Source organism: Helianthus annuus, chromosome 13 (assembly GCF_002127325.2).
Source record: "Helianthus annuus cultivar XRQ/B chromosome 13, HanXRQr2.0-SUNRISE, whole genome shotgun sequence".
NCBI classification, from domain to species: domain Eukaryota; kingdom Viridiplantae; phylum Streptophyta; class Magnoliopsida; order Asterales; family Asteraceae; genus Helianthus; species Helianthus annuus.
Window position 1 is genome coordinate 145,918,901 of NC_035445.2, and position 21,200 is coordinate 145,940,100.

The following is a 21,200-nucleotide window of genomic DNA, read 5'->3' on the forward strand; positions in this document are numbered from 1 at the left end:
GAAATGTGAGAACAATGAGAACGATTTTCAGCCATAGTATCTTTGTGATTTGTGGCTAAGATGATGTGGTGACATTTTTGTAAATAATGGGAACCTTATAACTACCAGGAGGGGTAAAATTGAAAGATCCAAACAAGGGTGCACATGCTAATCACATGCCAATTTCCTCCATCATATTTAAAGGACAATAACTTTTTTATACGTGGTTATTTTTCTAAAAAAAAATTATACCATAAAACTCAACGTTTTTTTTTATCTTTCCAACGAGTATACTATTGATATACTATTGGAAAAAAATGAGTTTTATGGCATTTTTCTGAACTAGGTTTTTTTGGCGTTTTAGACTAGTTATTTTTATGGCGGTTTTCTGAACTATGTGTTTTTATACCGTTTTAACTAGGTATTTTTGTGGCGTTTTTTCTTAACTGATTGTTTTATGGCGTTTTAAACTGAGTTTTTCATGGCGTTTTTTTGAACTGAGTGTTTTATGGTGTTTCAACTGGGTATTTTTATGGCGTTTTTCTGAAATTGGTGTTTAATGGCGTTTTATTTGAACACCCAGTTCATGTATGTGGGTTTTTTTGACAATATTACCCCTTAGTGTAATTTAGCATCAATGCCATATGTCAACTCGAAAATCGTTCTTACCGCTCTTACATTTTTCACCGTTCTCTCTAAATCCTGACCCTATATATATATATATATATATATATATATATATATATATATATATATATAGGGAGAAGATCATGCGAGAACCACCTCTTATTGTGAGAACCGCGAGAACCAATGTGAACACACCAAAAATGCCTAAAAATAGCTAAAAATCACATAAAAATTTTTTTTTTGATTTTTTTAATATTTTTTAGGTTAAAATCGCTACTTTTCGAATCAAAAAAAAAAAAAAAAATTTTTTAATTTTTTTTTTTTAAAAAAATTTTTTTTTTTTTTTTGCTTCGAAAAGTAGCGATTTTAACCTAAAAAATATTAAAAAAATCAAAAAAAAATTTTTAGATTTTTTTTTTGATTTTTTTAGATTTTTTTAGATTTTTTTTAGATTTTTTTAGGTTTTTTGGGGGTTTAGTTTTTAGCATTTTAGCTTGGGTGGGGGGGGGTTAGGTTTTTGGGGGGTGGGGGAGGGGGGTTTAGGTTTTTTTTGGGGGGGGGGGGGTGGGGGTTAGGTTTTTTTTAGTTTTTTTTAGGTTTTTTTTAGCTTGGGGGGGGGGTTTAGGTTTTGGGGGGGGGGGTTAGGTTTTTTTTGGGGGGGGGGGGGTTTAGGTTTTTGGGGGGGGGGGGGTGGGGGTTAGGTTTTTTAGGTTTTTTTTAGGTTTTTTTAGCTTGGGGGGGTTAGGTTTTGGGGGGGGGGGGGGGGTTAGGTTTTTTTGGGTGGGGGGGGGGTGGGGGGTTTAGGTTTTTGGGGGGGGGGGTTGGGGGTTAGGTTTTTTTAGGTTTTTTTTAGGTTTTTTAGCTATTTTAGGTTGTGTTCACATTGGTTCTCAAGGTTCTCACAATAAGGGTGGTTCTCGCATGAGCTCCTCCCTATATATATATATATATATATATATATATATATATATATAGGGTGAGGTTCGGCTAGAAAGTCCAAGTTTCCTAAAAAGTGTAAAAAGTCATAAAACACAATAATTTCAGGCATAAAACACACCTAAAACTCACAAATAATAGCATGAATATTACTAAAACACCATATTCAAACTCTAATAGTCCATAAAAACTTCAAACGCACCATCGTATAACTATGAATATAAAACACAAAATGCTAAACAACATAAAACACAATAATATTTGTCATTCCATAATCAGAGCCTTAACATCTAAAACACAACACAAAACCCACATACATGATGTATTAGTAATCTTCATCATATTGTTTGTGGGTTTTTTGTGTGTTTTATGGTTGACATTATGGTGTTTTATGACTTTTTACACTTTTTAGAAAATTTGGACTTTCTGGCTAACTCCTAGCCTATATATATATATATATATATATATATATGTCAAGAGTGAACAACTTCTTTAGAATGAACAGAGTAAACTAATCTTGGCCCTTGATCATTTTTTAGATTAAAAGGGTAAGATTGACATTACCCAAGTATGTTCAATAAAAATTTCTTAATTTTCTCATCTCTTAACTCTCTTTCTCTCTCTCTCTCTCTCTCTTAATCTCTCTCTCTCTCTCATTTTTAATTATTTCTCCATCATTTTTTTATCCATAGATTTTGTTTTAATTTTAACTTGAATAATGTTTTTCTTTTATTATTCGTATATATAGATATCATAATACATTGTTTTTTAACTTTTAATAATTTTCAATAAACATTAAAAAAATTTCCCTGAGATTGAAATCGTAATTATTTTTGGGCATTAATTTTTTTTGTATATGTGATGGAGTTATTTATTTTTGCATACATATGATATGTTTCATTTTCATTAATTTCAAAATTTTTATATGAATCTACTTGTGTGCATGCCTAATATACTATATGTTGTTAATATACACATATGTAACCATTTCTGAATATAATACACAAATGTATAAAAGACTGCACACATGTGTATACACTAATAGCTGTGTATCTTGTATAAACTGATAGTTAGTGATGTGCGTGCGGTGTGATATATTTTTATGTAAATTTTTAGCCCTTTTTAACACATTAGTCAAGTTTTAAATTTATAAAACATGATATTTACTAACACCAAACACACATATGGGCAAGTGCACCCATCGTGAGCGTAGTATAGTGTTGGTAAGATACCGAGGTCGTCTAAGGACACAATAGAGCTTTTAATACCGGTTTATCCTCAACGTCTAATCAAATCCAAAGTTTAGAAAAAGGTATAAACATGAAAATAAAAACTAAAAATGCTGAAAATAAAAATAAAAATAAAAACAGATAGACAAGATGAATCACTTGGATCCGACTCGCCTTTAGTGTAACCTTTGATTATATCAGCACTTTTGCACTTTTTAAGAGATTATCTTAGTTATAGTAGTAGGCTCCTCTTTTGAAGGTGACGTTACCCTCAACCCAGTAGTTTGAGTCAGCAAGGATACAATCCTAAAGGGTTGGATTATTGAAAGATAATTAATTAAGTTATTAATGCGTAATGTGGTAGGCCCCTCTTTTGAATGTGACGTTACCCTCGGCTAAGTAGTTTTAGTCAGCAGGGATACAATCCTAAGTAGCCGGGTTAATGTATTAATAGTAGTTTACATATGAGGGGATCAAGAAATTCGAACCCCCGCCATCCAATACCAGTGGGTATTGAATGAGGTCCTACTAAGTTTGACCCAGGTCCTTGCAGGATCTATACACTGAACAAGGCAAGACGTTTACCAAACCATTCCGTTAACACCCGACCAAGTAGCCAACATATCTTCATATAGACCGTGGAGATATGAATGGTGTAAATTTTATATTTTATATAGACAGTAAAATAACGCCAAGACACCACGGACAAATGATAAGGAAGTTTCACCTTCAACATAAGAAACTAGTTATTAAAGTCATTAATACATAATCAAATAAAAAGTGCGAAAAGATTAAAAATAAAAAAGTATTACACTAAATGTTTGTCTTCACCAAGTGATGTAAGAGACTTAGGCAAACATGCCCTTTGATTGTCAAGAACTCTTACTATCAATCTTGGATCCCGAGACTACTACACACACTCTATGATGGATGATGGATGATGATGGTGGATGATGGTTGTGATGGTGGTGGTGGTGGTGGGTGGGTGAAGTGTGAGAGAGGTGGTTTGCCAAGGGATGATTTGCAAGTGAGCCAAGCACCCCTATTTATAGCCTGCAAAGAAGCCCGGCCCCGTGTCTGCTGGACACGCCCCCATGTCCGCTGGGCACGACCCCTTGTGCAGAAGTGTATCTGTACTATCAAGATTTGCGTAGATTCTACGAATCTTTGCGTTGACCACGGCCCCGTGTCTGCTGGACACGCCCCCGTGTTGGGTGTTAGAAGCTTCAACAACTTTGTCTTTTCTGCAGACACTTAGGCACGCCCCCGTGTTCATTGAGCACGGGGCGTGTTCAGCCTTCCGATCTCTTGTTTTTGCTTGGAAGATGCTGCCGAGGGGTTGAGCACGCCACGTTTATTCCTTTTCTTATATTATTGTTAGATTTGGGTGCATTTTTGCTTCTTTTTTTCATTTGAGCTCATTTAATACCGAAAATACAAAAGAAAGACAAAACCACACTTTTTCCAACATTAGTACTAAAAAAAGGGTTAGTTTTATTGTCACACCCCAACCGATGGCGGAATCATCGGGGCATGGCACTGAGCGAAACAGATTGTCCAGAAGTTTCCATAATAACTATTATTACTATCCAGTTAAATGATACGTCCCATACCATATCCCAAATAGTACAATTAATTATTACAGATAACAACTAGTCAAATAATTCTGTTCCGACAACTCAGATTTAAATAATTAACGTAAATATTGTTCAAATGCTCCTAAAGACCCGGTCGGACAAGATCTACAGACAACTATGCTCTAGACGCTTGCTCCTGACAGACAACTATTTGTTGGGGGCCTCTAGAGCTTTATTCTAGCCTCGCTTTTCTAGCAAGCAAACATCTTAAACACCTGTCACATACGTTAAAATAAAGTCAATACATATAATGTAAAGGTGAGCATACAAGTTTGATAATAGCATATAGAGTTCGAATCGTTTACGCATAACCAGCACGTACACAGAGGAAAACGAAGCATGTTAATTATCGAGATGGATCTATCGATACCAATGACTGCGGGTTGACTGTCCGAGACAGTTCGCAATACATGATTACCATCGTAATCCATGCAAGTAATTGTCCTTAACAACCCCCGTGTGAACGGGTGCTGAGTCCAAACTATAGTACTACGTCGTTAAGGCAGGTAGATAGCATTCCACGTGTAAACATAACAACAAGCATTCATTTAGTCACGTAATACATGCAGTACGGTTAGCGTATAAAGTATTGAGTAGTGTGTTCGATTGTGTTTTAGATAAGTAACGTATGTAACACCCAAAAGTGCTAAAGCAAAAAGGGTTCGAGTATACTCCCAGCGATTGATTGTTGGATTGAAGGGAGCGCTTGAGAGTAGGGTTAGCCTGAATAGTTCGATAGCATAACGATGATCAATACGTAAAAAGGAACAAGAGTAAATGGGTCGAACAGCCTGGTCGATCGAACTACAGGTTCGATCGAGCGGGTCGTTCATTCGGTTTGAAAGTCCGTTTGAGCAGTCCTGTTCGATCGGTCGGTAGGCTCGATCGGCTGGACTGTTCGAGTGGATTGTTTCTTCCTCTGAGTATGATTGTTTGTGTATGATGGTTTGAACTTTTGAAGTTTTCGTTGTAGTATTTGAGAACACTAAAGTGTTCTTACCTTTCAGGTCGATCGATCGAACGGTCTATTCGACGGCCGGCTTAACCGATCGGTTAGACACTCGATCGACCTGCCTGCTCGATCGGGTGGCACTCCATACTACGAACGAGTTGTAAAATCGATTAAGTGTTGAAGCATAGTATCTCATGATCCGATGAGTAATGTTGACAAGCAGCTGTCCGATCGAACAGTACCTCGTTCAATACCATACTTCATGAAATTGTCAAAGTGTGGGGCCACTTGTTAGCCGATCGGCTGGCCTGGTCGATCGGCTGGTATGTCCGATCGGTTGGGCTGTCCGTTGGAACAGCCTAACCGTTCGGTCAGCATCCTGACCTGGTTGGCCTGTTCGTCTAACACTTGGATGTTCTAGTTATTTGATATTATTTCGAGATATTCTGACAACGAGTTGAACACTGGAACCTTCGTCCTTACCTGTTCCTCCTGCTCGGACAGGAATCACCCAAGTCCGGCCGGTGAACGGTTCGGGATGATGGTTTAACGTTTAACCCGTAATCGGTGAACCTCGTAGACAGAATTCGAATCTTGAACCATACTACCATTAGGATAACTAGTGAGTTGGCTCAAGCTCCGTTTCTACCGGTTTGAAGGTATTGAGTGTAAAAAAGTTGAAAGAATAGTTGAAAATCATTCTTTCAATCCTTTACATCGTGTAAATGTTTAGATCTAGGATAGATCTTTGTTTGTTTATATGGAAATCGACTAGATCCGAGCTATTCACGGTGGATTGAGGCCAAAACATGGTGTTCTTGAAGAACACCATGATGACATCATCCTAGAATGCCTAGATCTTGATGATTTCACGGTTAGAAATCAAGATTTGAAAGATAGAAAGGTGTAGGAGCATGCATTGATAAAAAACGTACAAGATTTAGGATGAAAACTTACCGGGATTGAGAGAAATCTGAGAAAAGAAGGGAAGCACGAGCTGGCCGGTCAGAGAGTTTCCAAAAGTGGAAAGAATGACAAAGACAACCCTATTTATAGGCTCCAAAAGAGGAAAGGGCTGGCCGATCGGCCAGGCATCCCGATCGGACAGCCTGCTCGATCGGACAGTCTGTCCGGTCGGCTGGGCTGTTCGATCGGCTGACACCCTGGTCGATCTACAACCTGGTTTGAGTGTTCGGCGCGACGATTTTTGATATTTCAATTTCGATTGAAGACGATACGAATACGATAGGGTTCTTATTCAAATTACTTTTAATCCCAACCACTATATCTAATATACAATCATCTATATTTCACACTATCCTTACGTTACCATTCGTCATAATTCGATTTCGAATGCATTCGATCTGAGTTTCGAGTTTCGATTCGAGTTTCGATTGATTTGATTGAATACCACATAAAAACATAAAGTAATCACACACAGGTAACACCTAAGGCACACACACAAGTAATATAATACCAAATTCGCATTATTAGAGTCTCGAGTTCGATTGATGATTCGGTTAGCTTGATTATTGATTGATTAACTTTATCGCATGGTTACTTCCTACTATTCACAGTCGATAAGCGTTTCGCGCCGATTAAACATTCGATTACTTCGATTTATTGATTAACAACACTTACTCCACATAATACAACTAAACATGAAATAAACTATTTATAGTCAAAGAAGTCAAGGTTGACTTGGACTTTGACTTTGACATGCGAAAACACGGGGTGTTACATTTATGCCTTATTGGATGTAATTTATATGTTGCATTTTGTACACATCAAATACCCCCACACTTGAATCTTTGTTTGTCCTTAAGCAAAACTCTTTATTTTATGGCTTAGACACCCGAATGGCATGGGTAGAAGAGAAGGTTTTTGGGCTTGTCATAGAGTGTTGGGATTCCAAGATTCTTTATTAGGTTTTATTTTTACTTTATTTACAATTCTATTCGTCATGATTTATTTAAAACATTACATAAGAGAAATTACTTAATTAGGCATAACACGTCTCTTTAAAATTCCATTTATATACAAGTTCACATACCTCACAGGAGATCACTCAACACTCGGCCGAAGATGTATTTTTGTGAAACACTCGGCACCGGCATGGAACTTACTTCTACCATAGGCTTGCCAAGCGATCAATCATCCTCCTTTTTAACTATACACCTTTGTAAATATCAAGAGGACTTTTGGGGAAGGGTTAGGCTTGGGTTAAAGGTAGGTGCTTGGGTTAGTGGTTAGTAGAAAAGGGCGAAAGGTGTAAAAAGCGTCGGTTTTCGTAAAACTTTTTGTTTTTGTGACTTTTTATTTGAATGAAGCATTTTCAAACAAAGTTTCTTTTTGATGAACTTGTTTGTTTATTGCTAGGCTTCATCATTTTTTTATAAGGAATGTCACATGAAAAAACGAGCTTCTTACTAAAATAAAGGGTTTAAAATAAAAAAGTTTTGGTGGGTAAAGGGTGTTTGTTTTGTGGGTTTGGAAATGAAAAGGTTTAGGCTCAAAGGGGTTAACTAGGGGGATTTTGGGTAGGGGGTAAAAAAAAAAAGAAAAATAATGGCGTTGAAAGAAAAAGGGTTAGTCCTAATGCCTCCATCATTTACTTACTTGGGTTTAAGTTGGTACGGACCGGGAATGTATCTTCATGGCAAGTTCTAGAGTCGTAAGAAACCAAACGGCTATTCACACAAGAAACGAAAGATGAGCATTTAGTTTAAAAGATGTGTATTTTATATGCTCAATAAAGGTTCAAAACTCACTTTTTGTGGGACTGACTTTTTATGTGATCAAGTATATATAATCAAATTTTAACTAGATTTGTCATGCCGTTTCATAATTTTCTTATGTTGGTTCTTTTTATCACGACGCTATCGGTTGTAAATTTGTAAAAAAAAAAATATAACCTTTTTAGAACTTTTTATTCCCAATTTAAACCAAGACAAGTAAAAAAACGAAAAGTTTTTGAAAAAATTTGGGGTGTTTGGCGGTTTCAATAGAGTTTTATGTAAGGCTTGTAGTTAGGACTTGCAAAATTCAAGGTTGTAGCATCCCCCCACACTTAAATTACACATTGTCCTCAGTGTGACCCAAAAATAAGTTTTTAGGTTGATTGAATGTGTAACAAGGTGTGTAAAAGCAAAAATTTATATTACTGGGCGTCTGGACACGGCCCCGTGTTCAGATTGCCAGTAATAAAAAATTATTAGAGTAACAGAAGGTTGGGCACGGGGGCGTGTTCAGTTACCTGAACTGTGCATTTTTCTGCAGATCCTTGAGCACGGGCCGTGTTGGCTGGGCAAGGCCCCGTGCTGAACATGCTGTAATGAAGAAAAATTGTCGGGTGGCTCTGTTTTTGTGCATGGGGTGTTGGTTCAAGCTTCCCTTAGTATCCTTCATGATCCGAGTGTGTTTTACCCATTACAACGTCATTCAAACACCAAATAATTTTGAAAAAATCATCATTCATTAAAATAGAGAGAATTACATAAAGTTCCTAATAAACTAAAGATTTAGATAAATAGGTCAGAAAACATAAGAAGTCTAAACCCGAAAAGAAGTTCTAGCCTATAATTTATTCTAATAGCAAAATTCCCGGAAAGAAAGTTCTCTCGGTTGGATGTGGCTTAAAGAACTTCTTCCTCCCATTATAGGTCCCTCACACGTCGGTGAGCCATTCTTCGATCTCCCTAGGGAGAAGAAAAGCGGGCTCATTCGCAACATTTTGAGGGGGTGTGACCTCTACTGGAACTTCTTGCAAGTTGTCAAGAGAAGGTTCCGTGGGGATGTCATCCCATCCAGTAGGATTATTGACTCCAAGTGCTAGGTTCCAATCCTCTTGAGGGAGGACTGGTTCCATGGGAGGTGCCACAAGAATGTTCAACCTTTGGTGCAAGAGGTTGATTTCTTGGAAACTGTTTTCCAACCCCACTGTAAGATAATTTATACGGTCTATCAGGACCTCCTCTACCGACGTCATCTCATCAAGAGCTTCACGTAATGCCATCACGTAGCTTATGAGAGTTGCTTCAATTGAAGACCTTCGTTCTCTTCGACTGTTTCTGGAATGTGCTGACGAAGTCCCACTGTTTTGGCTTGACATTCTACGAAAATAAACTGAAAAGAGTTCATTTTACTGAAACAGTACCTCGGACACGGCCCCGTGTTCAACTTTCTGCAGATTTTTGGAACAAGGAATCTTGGAGTTTCAAATTATTTTTCTGAATTTTAAAGCATTTTCAGGCAGAAATAACTTAAAACAATATTGTAGAACTTATTTTTAACAAGATTCCTTGAATTAAAATCTAACAAACATCACAACAAAGCTTGAAACTATGGTGATTTCAAGCTTTAATAGAGGTGTTTTGAGGTAAAAATGAAGAAGGCAATGGACAAAAGTAGAATATAACTAGGATGGTATGTGTGAAGATCCACAAAATCTCTGTCTTTTGGAGTGGTCCAAATGTGCAGGAATCTTGGTTGCATTTATAGAAAACGACAGCATGCTGCACACGGCCCCGTGTCGGCTGGACACGGCCCTGTGTGCAGGTAAGATCCTGACACATTTGTCCGTATTCTGACCAAAAGTCAGACGAGAATCTTTTGGTGGACACGGGGGCGTGCTGACCTGGACACGGCCCCGTGTCTAGAGCCTGTTTATGAAGTTTTGTCTATTTTTTAAGGAAATTATCCGTATCGGATGGTTCCTTACTGGACGAAACAACACCGAAGTGCCTGAGATACCTTAATTGCTCTAGATTTAGATGAGAACGCAAGAGGTTATCGGTGAGGGTGATTCCTATGCTAAATATAGGTGGACAAGTCCAATCCTTTCCCGGGCTCTCATTAAAGAAGGTGTATGTCGAATCGCTCAGGTCTATATATGCATCGAAGGAAGTCTACGGGGAGTCCTTCACGGCACAATCGACACAGGGACGACTATCGCTCACGTCTTCGCAAGAGTTAGAGGTGATTTCGGGAACAACAAAGTTGTTTGTATCCGTATGTGATCTCAATAATTCTTCTTGGGTATCGTCTTGAGATGAATTAATGATATCCTTCTCAAGTTCTTTTACCCAATCAAGAATTAGATCTTCCATTTGAAATAATTCGTCAAGAAGCATTTCTCCTAGAAGGGATGATTGAGAGCATTTGAGAGAGAGATAGGGATTATTTTTACTTTCGCCCCTCTTAAGGCTACAGGAAAACAGTGGGTCTATATAATGGGGCTTGTAATTTAAAAAGTAACATTCTAAATCTTCATGATTGCCACCACATATTTGACACCACATACCATAAGAGTGCCGAAAGTAAAAAATATCAGTATCGCTCAAAGTTGTGTCAGATGTTACCAACCATCGGGATCTTATGGTTCTGTTTTCAGTAATTGATGCTTGGGCACGGGGCGTGTTGAGTGGGCACGGGCCCGTGTTCAGCTACTGTCTGACTTAAAACAGGATTGCCAGTACCAAAGATTGGGCACGGGGCGTGTTCAGCAGGCACGGCCCCGTGCTGAGTTCTGCACAAACTGAAAAATTAAGAAAAATCCTAAAAAAATAGAAAAATAAGAAAAAGCGATTAGCCCGTTGATTCCTAACTTTCTTAAAATCCTTGTGTCCCCGGCAACGGCGCCAAAAACTTGATTTGCGTGCGGTGTGATATATTTTTATGTAAATTTTTAGCCCTTTTAAACACATTAGACAAGTTTTAAATTTAGAAAACACGATATTTACTAACACCAAACACACATATGGGCAAGTGCATCCATCGTGAGCGTAGTATAGTGTTGGTAAGATACCGAGGTCGTCCAAGGACACAAGAGCTTTTAATACCGGTTTATCCTCAACGTCTAATCAAATCAAAAGATTAGAAAAAGGTTTGAACATGAAAATAAAAACTAAAAATGCTGAAAATAAAAATAAAAATAAAAACAGATAGACAAGATGAATCACTTGGATCCGACTCGCCTTTAGTGTAACCTTTGATTATTTCTGCACTTTTGCACTTTTTAAGAGATTATCTTAGATATAGTAGTAGGCCCCTCTTTTGAAGGTGACGTTACCCTCAACCCAGTAGTTTGAGTCAGCAAGGATACAATCCTAAAGGGTTGGATTATTGAAAGATAATTAATTAAGTTATTAATGCGTAATGTGGAAGGCCCCCTCTTTTGAAGGTAACGTTACCCTCGGCTAAGTAGTTTGAGTCAGCAGGGATCAATCCTAAATAGCCGGGTTAATGTATTAATAGTAGTTTACATATGAGGGGATCAAGAAATTCGAACCCCCGCCATCCAATACCAGTGGGTATTGAAGGAGGTCCTACTAAGCTTGACCCAGGTCCTTGCAGGATCTATACACTGAACAAGGCAAGACGCTTACCAAACCATTCCCTTAACCCCCGATCAAGTAGCTAACATATCGCCATATAGACCATGGAGATATGAATGGTGCAAATCTTTTATTTTATATAGACAGTAAAATAACGCCAAGACACCACTGATAAATGATAAGGAAGTTTCACCTTCAACATAAGAAACTAGTTATTAAAGTTATTAATACATAACCAAATAAAAAGTGCGAAAAGATTAAAAATAAAAAGTATTACACTAAATGTTTGTCCTCACCAAGTGATGTAAGAGACTTAGGCAAACATGGCCTTTGATTGTCAAGAACTCTTACTATCAATCTTGGATCTCGAGACTACTACACACACTCTATGATGGATGATGGATGATGGTTGGGATGGTGGTGGTGGGTGGGTGAAGTGTGAGAGAGGTGGTTTGCCAAGGGATGATTTGCAAGTGAGCCAAGCACCCCTATTTATTGCTTGCATAGAAGCCCGGACACGGCCCCGCGTCCATTGGGCACGGCCCCGTGTCCACCCATCTTCTCTTTCTTCATTAAATGCAGTTTGTCCGCATTAGTTGACCACGCCCCCGTGTCCGCTGGTCACGACCCCGTGTGAAGAAGCGTATCTGTACTATCATGATTTGCTTAGATTCTGCGAATCTTTGCGTTGACCACAGCCCCGTGTCCGCTGGACACGCCCCCGTATTGGGTGATAGAAGCTTCTATAACTTTGTCTTTTCTGCAGACACTTGGGTACGCCCCCGTGTTCATTGAGCACGTGGCGTGTGCAGCCTTCTGATCTCTTGTTTTTGCTTGGAAGATGTTGTCGAGGGGTCGGGCACACCACATTTATTCCTTTTTTGTATTATTGTTAGATTTGGCTGCATTTTTGCTTTTTTTCATTTGAGCTCATTTAATCTTGAAAATACAAAAGGAAGACAAAAGCACACTTTTTCCAACATTAGTACTAAAAAAGGGTTAGTTTTATGCCTCATTTGATGTAATTTATATGTTGCATTTTGCACACATTATTTGCGAGACTGTACACATGTGTATAAACTAACAGTTATGTATATTGTATAAACTGATACTAGCGAAACTGTACACATGTGTATACACTAACAACTATGTATCTTGTATATACGGAAACTAGCGAGATTTTAGGGATTTTGATTATATGGTTTAATAAATGCAATTGACAAAAGACACAAATACCCTTCTGTCATTTATTTTAAAGGGGAGTTACAACATTATAATTACAATCTTGCCATTGTTTAAAAATCTCTAAATGATGTAATCCAATGGCCTAGATTAGTTCACACAGTTCACTTTCAACCTAGTGTTCACTCTAGAACCCTACCATATATATATATATATATATATATATATATATATATATATATATATATATATATATATATATATATATATATATAGGGTAATGCTAGACAAAAAACCCTCAAATTCTTAGAAAACTCTGGAAACCCAAATCTCCCCCTATTTTTACCCAACCTCCCGACATTTTTTTTTTTGAAAAAAATTACACATGTAATATACATGTTTTAGAGTGTTTTGGGCCAAAAAAAAAACAAAAAAGCGCCGAAGGGATTTTTTAAAAAAAAAATAAACAAAATTCAGTGCCTAACACGTGTTAGACAAAAATGCTGAAAGTTCCTGAATGTTTTTTTTTAAATTATCCCTTAGGCGCTTTTTTGATTTTTTTTGGCCCAAAACTCTTAAAAACATGTATATTACATGTGTTATTTTTTTCAAAAAAAAAAATGTCGGGAGGTTGGGTTTTCTAGGGTTTTTTATATAGATAGGGTTTTCTATCTAGCCCTACCCTATATATATATATATATATATATATATATATATATATATATATATATATATATATATATATATATATATATATATATATATAGGGGGCTGCTAGAATGAGAACCACCCCGAGTTGTAAGAACCGCGAGAACTACACCCCACGGAGCGCCGTTCGCCATGATTTTTTTTTACAAGTAGATGTGTGTGTTATAAACACAGCCGTAAAAAATCATGGCGAACGGCGCTCCGTGGGGTGTAGTTTTTTACACCACAAATTTGGTGTTTTTTAATGTTTTTTCTTTTTTCTTTTTTTTTTTCACCAAACTTGTGGTGTAAAAAACTACACCCCACGGAGCGCCGTTCGCCATGATTTTTTACGGCTGTGTTTATAATATACACATCTACTTGTAAAAAAAAAAATCATGGCGAACGACGCTCCGTGGGGTGTAGTTCTCGCGGTTCTTACAACTCGAGGTGGTTCTCATTCTAGCGGCTCCCTATATATATATATATATATATATATATATATATATATATATATATATATATATATATATAGGGTAAGGTTCATCTGAGAACCACCTTTACTAGTTTAATACCCGTCCTTTGGACGGGTTATGTTGATTTATTATATAGTAACAACGTGAATGAATCTATGAACACAAATATTTTATCCTTTGAATTCTAAACAAAAAGATTATTTGTTTATAAATTTAAATAAAAAAAATATGTTCTTATGGACCCAACTATTTCAACATTTTGCCGATTTTGATACCCATTTTGCCACCCTGTCCCTACACCCAAACTATTTCAACATGCCATAAAGTGTTGCTCCTTATATATTTTATATGCCCATATTTCTTAAAAATATCCATAAACATTTATACATTATAATTAAATCTCTTTAAACAAACATACAAGAATCATGTGTTATAATATCTTATTTTGTTTACTGATATTGCTTCACATAAATAAAATATTTTTCCCGTTGCGTGCTGCGGCGGCGTAGAGACTTAAATAGCTTGATGGCAGTTTGGCTTATTATACAAAGACTACCAAAAATCAAAAGTGGCGTAGAAACGTAAGTGAGTTGATTGTGATTTGGTTTATTAAACAAAAATCAATTAGCGCGGCTAGCCTGCTTAGATATATTACCTCTTCTTAAATCTGATATCAGGTAGTTAATCCATCTCAATCTGCAACTCTTTCCGCATCTGAACAGTTCTAAAAAAGACATACATATATTGTATATCATATACGTACATGTTAAAAAAGAAATTACAATAAATGTATATATGTTTAGTCCGTATACACATAAACGTACCAACATTTTCAACCAAGCATCTCCATGGGCCTTTGCCATGAACCTGAATGTAGTTGCTAATCACGCAAACTCCTTGTAATGCTTAATCAAGCATGTGACATTGTACTGGCATCATATATGTGTAACACATTAGAAACAAATTCGAAAAGCAGTATGCATTACAAACATGGACAATAAGTTTAAAGAAAGAGTTAATTGCCAAAATCGTCCCTGAGGTTTGGGTAGGTTTGCCATTTTCGTCCAAAATCACACTTTTGTACCAAATTGCCCCCAACGTTTGTAATCTTTTGCCATTTTCATCCAAACCACTAACTTAATTTATTTTTTCTGTTAAGTTGAGGATATTTGGATGAAATTGACAAATATAAAACCACAGGGACGATTTTGGCAATTTACTCAAACTCTTTTAAATTTCTTTTATTTAATTAATTTTGTTACATTTATAATAAAAAAGAATATACATGCAATTTTATATGAAAAAAATAATAGCTTTGTCACATAATTTTTATAAATTTTCATCCAACCACTAAGTAAGTTAATTTATCTATTAAGACGAAGGATGTTTATAAACTAAGCCAGAAATTAATTTCTAATTTTTTATATAGATCAGTTTGATAAAAATAAAATCTACTTAAACCTCTAAAATTTATAAAACTAAAATGCCGGTGACCTTATTGAAAAAGGTCAAATAAAAAAATCTTATCATATGTACCAAGTTTGTAATTCATCTTCTACTTTTTTAATTTCACTCCTAAGGAAAAGTAGAAGCCAGTGTCCTCTCCCCCCTCTATCAAACAACGTATCGTTACCAAATCTTAAAATTACCCACCAAATTGTAATTATAATGCTTTGAACCAAAATTTTTTTTACTCAAGCCACTCAGAATAAGTATTAGTTACTTACCCTCATAATGTTAATTAAATAAATATTTTATTTCTACAAAAATATTTCCTAGGTGCTCAACAAATTTAAAAAATATGTAATGTTTTACAATTTTTTTCTATCTCTACAACTGATAAATACTCAAAGTTGTAATCGATTGTTTTGTGTTGCACACCAATGAGGTTTTCTCTTTATTAAACTGATTTATATAAAGAAGCTGTAAATTAATTTCTGTCTTAATTTATAAAATTTAAAACATCCTTCACCTTAACATAACAGAAAAAATAAACCGAGTTAGTGATTTGGATGAAAATTTAAAAAAATTATGTGACAAAACTATTAATTTTTTTTCTAAAAACTCCATGTATATTCTATTTTATTATATATGTAACAAAAATAATTAAATAAAAGAAATTAAAAAGGGTTTGAGTGAATTGCCAAAATCGTCCCTGTGGTTTTGTATTTGCCAGTTTCATCCAAATATCGTCAACTTAACAGAAAAATAACCAAAGTTAGTGGTTTAGATGAAAATGGCAAAAAGTTACAAATGTTGGGGGCAATTTGGTACAAAAGTGTCATTTTGGATGAAAATGGCAAACATGCCCAAACCTCAGGGACGATTTTAGCAATTAACTCTTAAAGAAATTAGGTTTGTCTTAAATAACAAATTCAGTATATGTTAAGATACTATAAGAAGCTAAATGCTTTATAAATTATCTTCTTTAGGTCAACCTTTAACGGTCATTATTAAGTCAAAATCAGTTATTTTTTAAGGGTAACAAAAGAATGCTAGTTCTATACCCATCTGGTGTACGGGTATATTAATGGTATAATGACAAACAAAATTTGTGAGATAGTTATATAAAATATAATTTGAAAACTTTTATTGTTTACCAAGATAAATACAAAAAATCGCAACATTCGCCTATATAACTTTATAATCCACTTTTATCAGTTTTATATCTTAAAATTAAGTGTGATGTTTATATTTTTTATTATGAGTTTTCCTTATTTTTAATAAAGAGTTTGTTTATTTATATATTCAGGATTGGATTTGGAGTTGGGTAGAATATAAATGATATTTTACTTGCTGGGCTCAGGAGGCTAGTTGCTGGGCTGAAGACTATTACATGCTGTTGTTGGGCTTTGTGGATTTGGTCAAGTTCTCAAGCTTGGGTTCCAGTATAAAAGAGTAAAAGACTATCAGCAGGAAAGATTCTTTTTTTTTTTTCCCAAAATTTCCAGATCGTTCAACTCTTGCTAAGATGAATTGTTAAGTTTTTGTTTTGTATTTCATAAGAGTTGTATTTTTGAACGATTGATCATCATCTACTAGACTTGATACCACATGAGAGGATTTGTGTTGCTCTGATGTATCATCATCATCATCAAAAAGGTAGGTTTTTTTTCCATTTTTCTATACGAAATGCCTAGATCGGCTTTATTTCCATATAATTTTGAAAATTTGCTAATCTAAGGTTGTCTAAGTCGTTTTGCATTTTAAGGTTTATTTGAATCATTTTCGGGATATTGCTAATCCACACGTATTTACAATAGTATTTTTTTATTGCAGTTTGAAGAGATAGGTGGCTAGCTTTAAGATGTGAAGAAGGGAATGAGCAAATTAGGTCAGTTTTATTAATAACTAATCTACCTTGTTTTAGTTAAAAATAAGTGCTTGTTGTTTTCCTTTGTTGTATTTTTTGTTTTTTTTAATAAAAGGTGGTTAACATATGCGAGATTTTTGCAAATATTTACTAAGAGAATTCAAAATGGCTATGAAGGTCTACTAATCTGTAATGAAGATGTTAACACATGTGAGGTTTTTGTAAGAAATTTTAAAATGCCTATGAAGGTGTTTTTTTAAGAAAACTCAAATTTGCTTCAATTTAAGGTTGTACTTGGACACTATATGTTTTTTTTTTAATTTCCCAAGTCTTTCATGTGTTATCCCATTTCATTTACACCACTTGAAATGAGAATTTACAAATTAGAAACATGAAAATGATCATAATTATTTACCTATTTTTTATGATTGAAACAACTTCTTTATAGAGCACAAATTAAGAGTTAGGTCAAAAGTATTAGATCCACAAATTTAAAGAATCAAATAATAGAAAGTAAAACTTGTGTAAAATGTATAAAAGAAAAACTATCTTTTATTAAAAACCATTTATAAAAACAAATTGCCCCTTTTTTAGACAAAACAATATGAAACTTGTGTTAAACTAGTAGATGTCCCGCTCGCGTTGCGGGGCAAGGACCGAATAATTCTCAACCAATTAAAACAAGAGTACTATAATTTTCCTAGGAAAAAAAAATAAAAACGATGATAAGACCGTAGTAAACCAATTAAAACAAAAAACCTTTATAGTTTTGGTAAAAAAAAATCTAAAACGATGGGAAAAACGTAATTTTTAACTGAGGGCCAAATCATAATTTAATTCGGGGATAAATTGTAAACTAAATGGACCAACGGGGGAGTGCCAGGAAGTTGCCGGCACGACTGTAATTTTACACTGGGGGCAAAATTGTAATGTCACCAGGAAAACAAACAAAAACGATTGGGAAAATGTAAAGTTAAGTTGAGGCTAAAATCGTAACTTGGCTGTGAGAAAAAAAACTAACGGCAAAACTATAAATCTATACGGGGCAAAATCGTAATTTTGAACCGAGAGCAAAATCAAAATTTTTAGCTGGGAGTAAAAGGGAAATTTTTTTAAGTGGGGGTAAGAACATAATTTTGAACTGATGGCAAAATCGTAATTTTAAGGGGAAAAAAACTAATGGCAAAAGTGTAAAATTAAACGGGGCAAAATCGTAATTTTTAACCGATGGCGAAATCGAAATTTTTAGCTAAGAGTAAAAACGCAAATTTATTTTTTAGTGGGGACAAAAACATAATTTTATACTGATGGCAAAGTCGTAATTTTAAGGCAGGACAAAATCGTAAATTTACTTGGCCAATAAGGGAGTGCCAGGGCCTGCCGCCCATTTCACCCAATTGGGTGGCGGACCTATTACCCGATGATGTCATCATCTTGAAATTGTATTTTGTTGAATGAATGTACACAAGGCATTATAATTTTGAAAACCACTAAAAACATCAATTTACATTTAAAAAAACATGTAAACTTGTGTAAACATGTAAAATGAGAAATTACCATATTTATAGAAAACCTTATCCAAATGAATCTTCTATTAGTTTTTTAAGGTTAACAAATACATTATTTGTCATTCTGATCCTGTTTAAATAAAAAACAGAAAATATGAATCTTTAATTACATGTTTAAAGATCAAACTATAAACTGAAAGAAAGAAAGAAAGTACACGAACTTTGGTTAACCTTTGATTTATCATGTTCAGGGCATCATCTTCTAAACCTATTTAAATTAAGAACAAAAAAATTTAACTTTTAATTCCAACTTTAAAGATGAGATTATAAACTGAAAGAAAGAAAATACGTGATTTGAGCTCGCCTTCAGTTCATCAGGCTTCCACATCATCTTATAATCCTGTTTACATAGAAGCAGAAAATTTGAACTTTTTAAATATACATGTTTAAAGATGATATTTTAAACTAAGCACTAGTAAAATGAGTGAAAAAAAGTACATGAATATACGTTCACCTTCGGTTCACCATTCTTCACCATCATCTCCGTGTCCTTTTTAGACCAAATTACAAAAGTTCTTTTGTTAAGAGTGTCAAAGCTAAAGTGTAATATGATGAAAAGAGTACCTTGGCCGACTGATTTGTGCTTTTTTATGATGATCTTCCATTTAGACAGCAGAGGTAATGTTTCTTTAACCCCATAAACCTCTTTATATACTTGATAATATGATCCACTACTGAAGGGGTATGGTCCCAAAAACCCTGCGCAAGCGCATAAGACCATACCCTAACTTCATTCCAAAGAACATCTCAAACAGAACCTTGCGCGGCTGCGCAACGGTTCTAAACAAAATCTGGGAATAACAGTCTTCGAGGACCATGCGCCAGAAGAAAAGAGACAAATATTTAACTAAACACCTTTGCGCGGGCTTGCGCAAGGGTACAGTTAAGCTTGAAGATGAACTCCTGAACATCTCCACGTACCCGAAATCAAGACTTAAACAAAGGAATCTTTTCTATTATAACAGAATGGACATATGGCAAAGGCATGGAGGTTTACTGCTGTAGATCTTCTAAAAGGATTTTTAATGCTCATCGTGCATGGCCATTCGGTTACAACCGATTGTGACGTGGCATGATCATAGGCGCTCATCTAATCACGATGATGGTAATCTCTTGAAGATGGATCTATACAAAACCACTATTCACGTGGCATCTCACCAGCCGTTGATCAAACTCACAATCCATGTGCATGGATGTGAAGTTAACTATTTACGTAAAAGTGGAATAACCACTAACGGAAAAGTGCTTTCTGTCAGCTCTCCATTACACCATTTTCCCGCCAAAAACCGGTTATAAATAAGGTACTGCAGGTATGATCTCACAAGTTACACTTCACCTACTCACTCTTACTACTTTACCTTCTTCTTTGAGATCACTGTACTTATTCTCACGCCGGAGGGTGGTCACAGAGAGAACCCCCATTCTCCCCGTGGCGAGTCTAACGGCTTCCTGTTTTGCAGTTATCACCAGAGAAGGAAACTAGCCAAACCCCTGAATCAACAGGAGGATTAACCCCTTTTATGCAAAGACTAAACCCTGATCTGATTGACTCCGGTCCAATTAGATCACTGTTTTTCAACTACCCTATTTTATACGAGCCAAGTTAAAAAATCGTGGGACAGTTTTATCATTTTTTGGCGCCTTCAAAGTTCAAAATATGTATTATTTTAAATGGTAAAACATTTATATACAACTTTTTATTTATGTTTAATCAGGTGTTAAAATACTAATTTGTAAATTAAAAAAAATAACATTAAATGTTTTAGATTTTTTTTTTTTATTTTTTCCAATTTTTACATGTGGTTTTATTAACATTTTTATGTTTGTTTTTTTTTTCAGGTTTTAAAGCTTCCATTTATTTCAGGAGCCGACATTTTTTTTTCCAAATTGTAATTGTAACATGTTTTTTATATGCATCTTCTTTCTGTTTATCGTTATAAAATATTACCTTTTAATTTTAAATTTGTAAGTAGAACTGTTGGTAACTGAAACCTGGAGGTTTTTTGAATTCTGGTAGTTTTTTAGTAATTAGATCATGGCCCTGAGTTGTAAGTGCTGCTTGATAAAGTCAATATCCTACTGCTTCTAGAAGAAATCTTCTATTTTGAATGGTTGAGATTTGATCTCAACTTGATCCGATGGTTGAGATTTCATATTGTTCTCATTGACTTTAATGGAAACATAAGAATATATAATTGTGAGAAACGCGAGAACCAATATTAACATAAAATAAAATCTAAAAAAAAAATCAAAAAATCACTCAAAATTTTTTTATTTTT

The 21,200-nt window shown here is 35.2% G+C and overlaps 1 long non-coding RNA gene across 1 annotated transcript; it reads left to right on the forward strand.

Annotated features, from left to right (window-relative positions):
* Positions 1 to 16,966: 16,966 nt before the first annotated feature.
* LOC110899637 lies at positions 16,967 to 20,960 on the forward strand. The gene is made up of 3 exons (XR_004876259.1): positions 16,967 to 17,142; positions 17,320 to 20,595; positions 20,761 to 20,960. It is a non-coding gene; the product is annotated as an uncharacterized LOC110899637 (long non-coding RNA).
* The last annotated feature ends 240 nt before the right edge of the window (positions 20,961 to 21,200 follow it).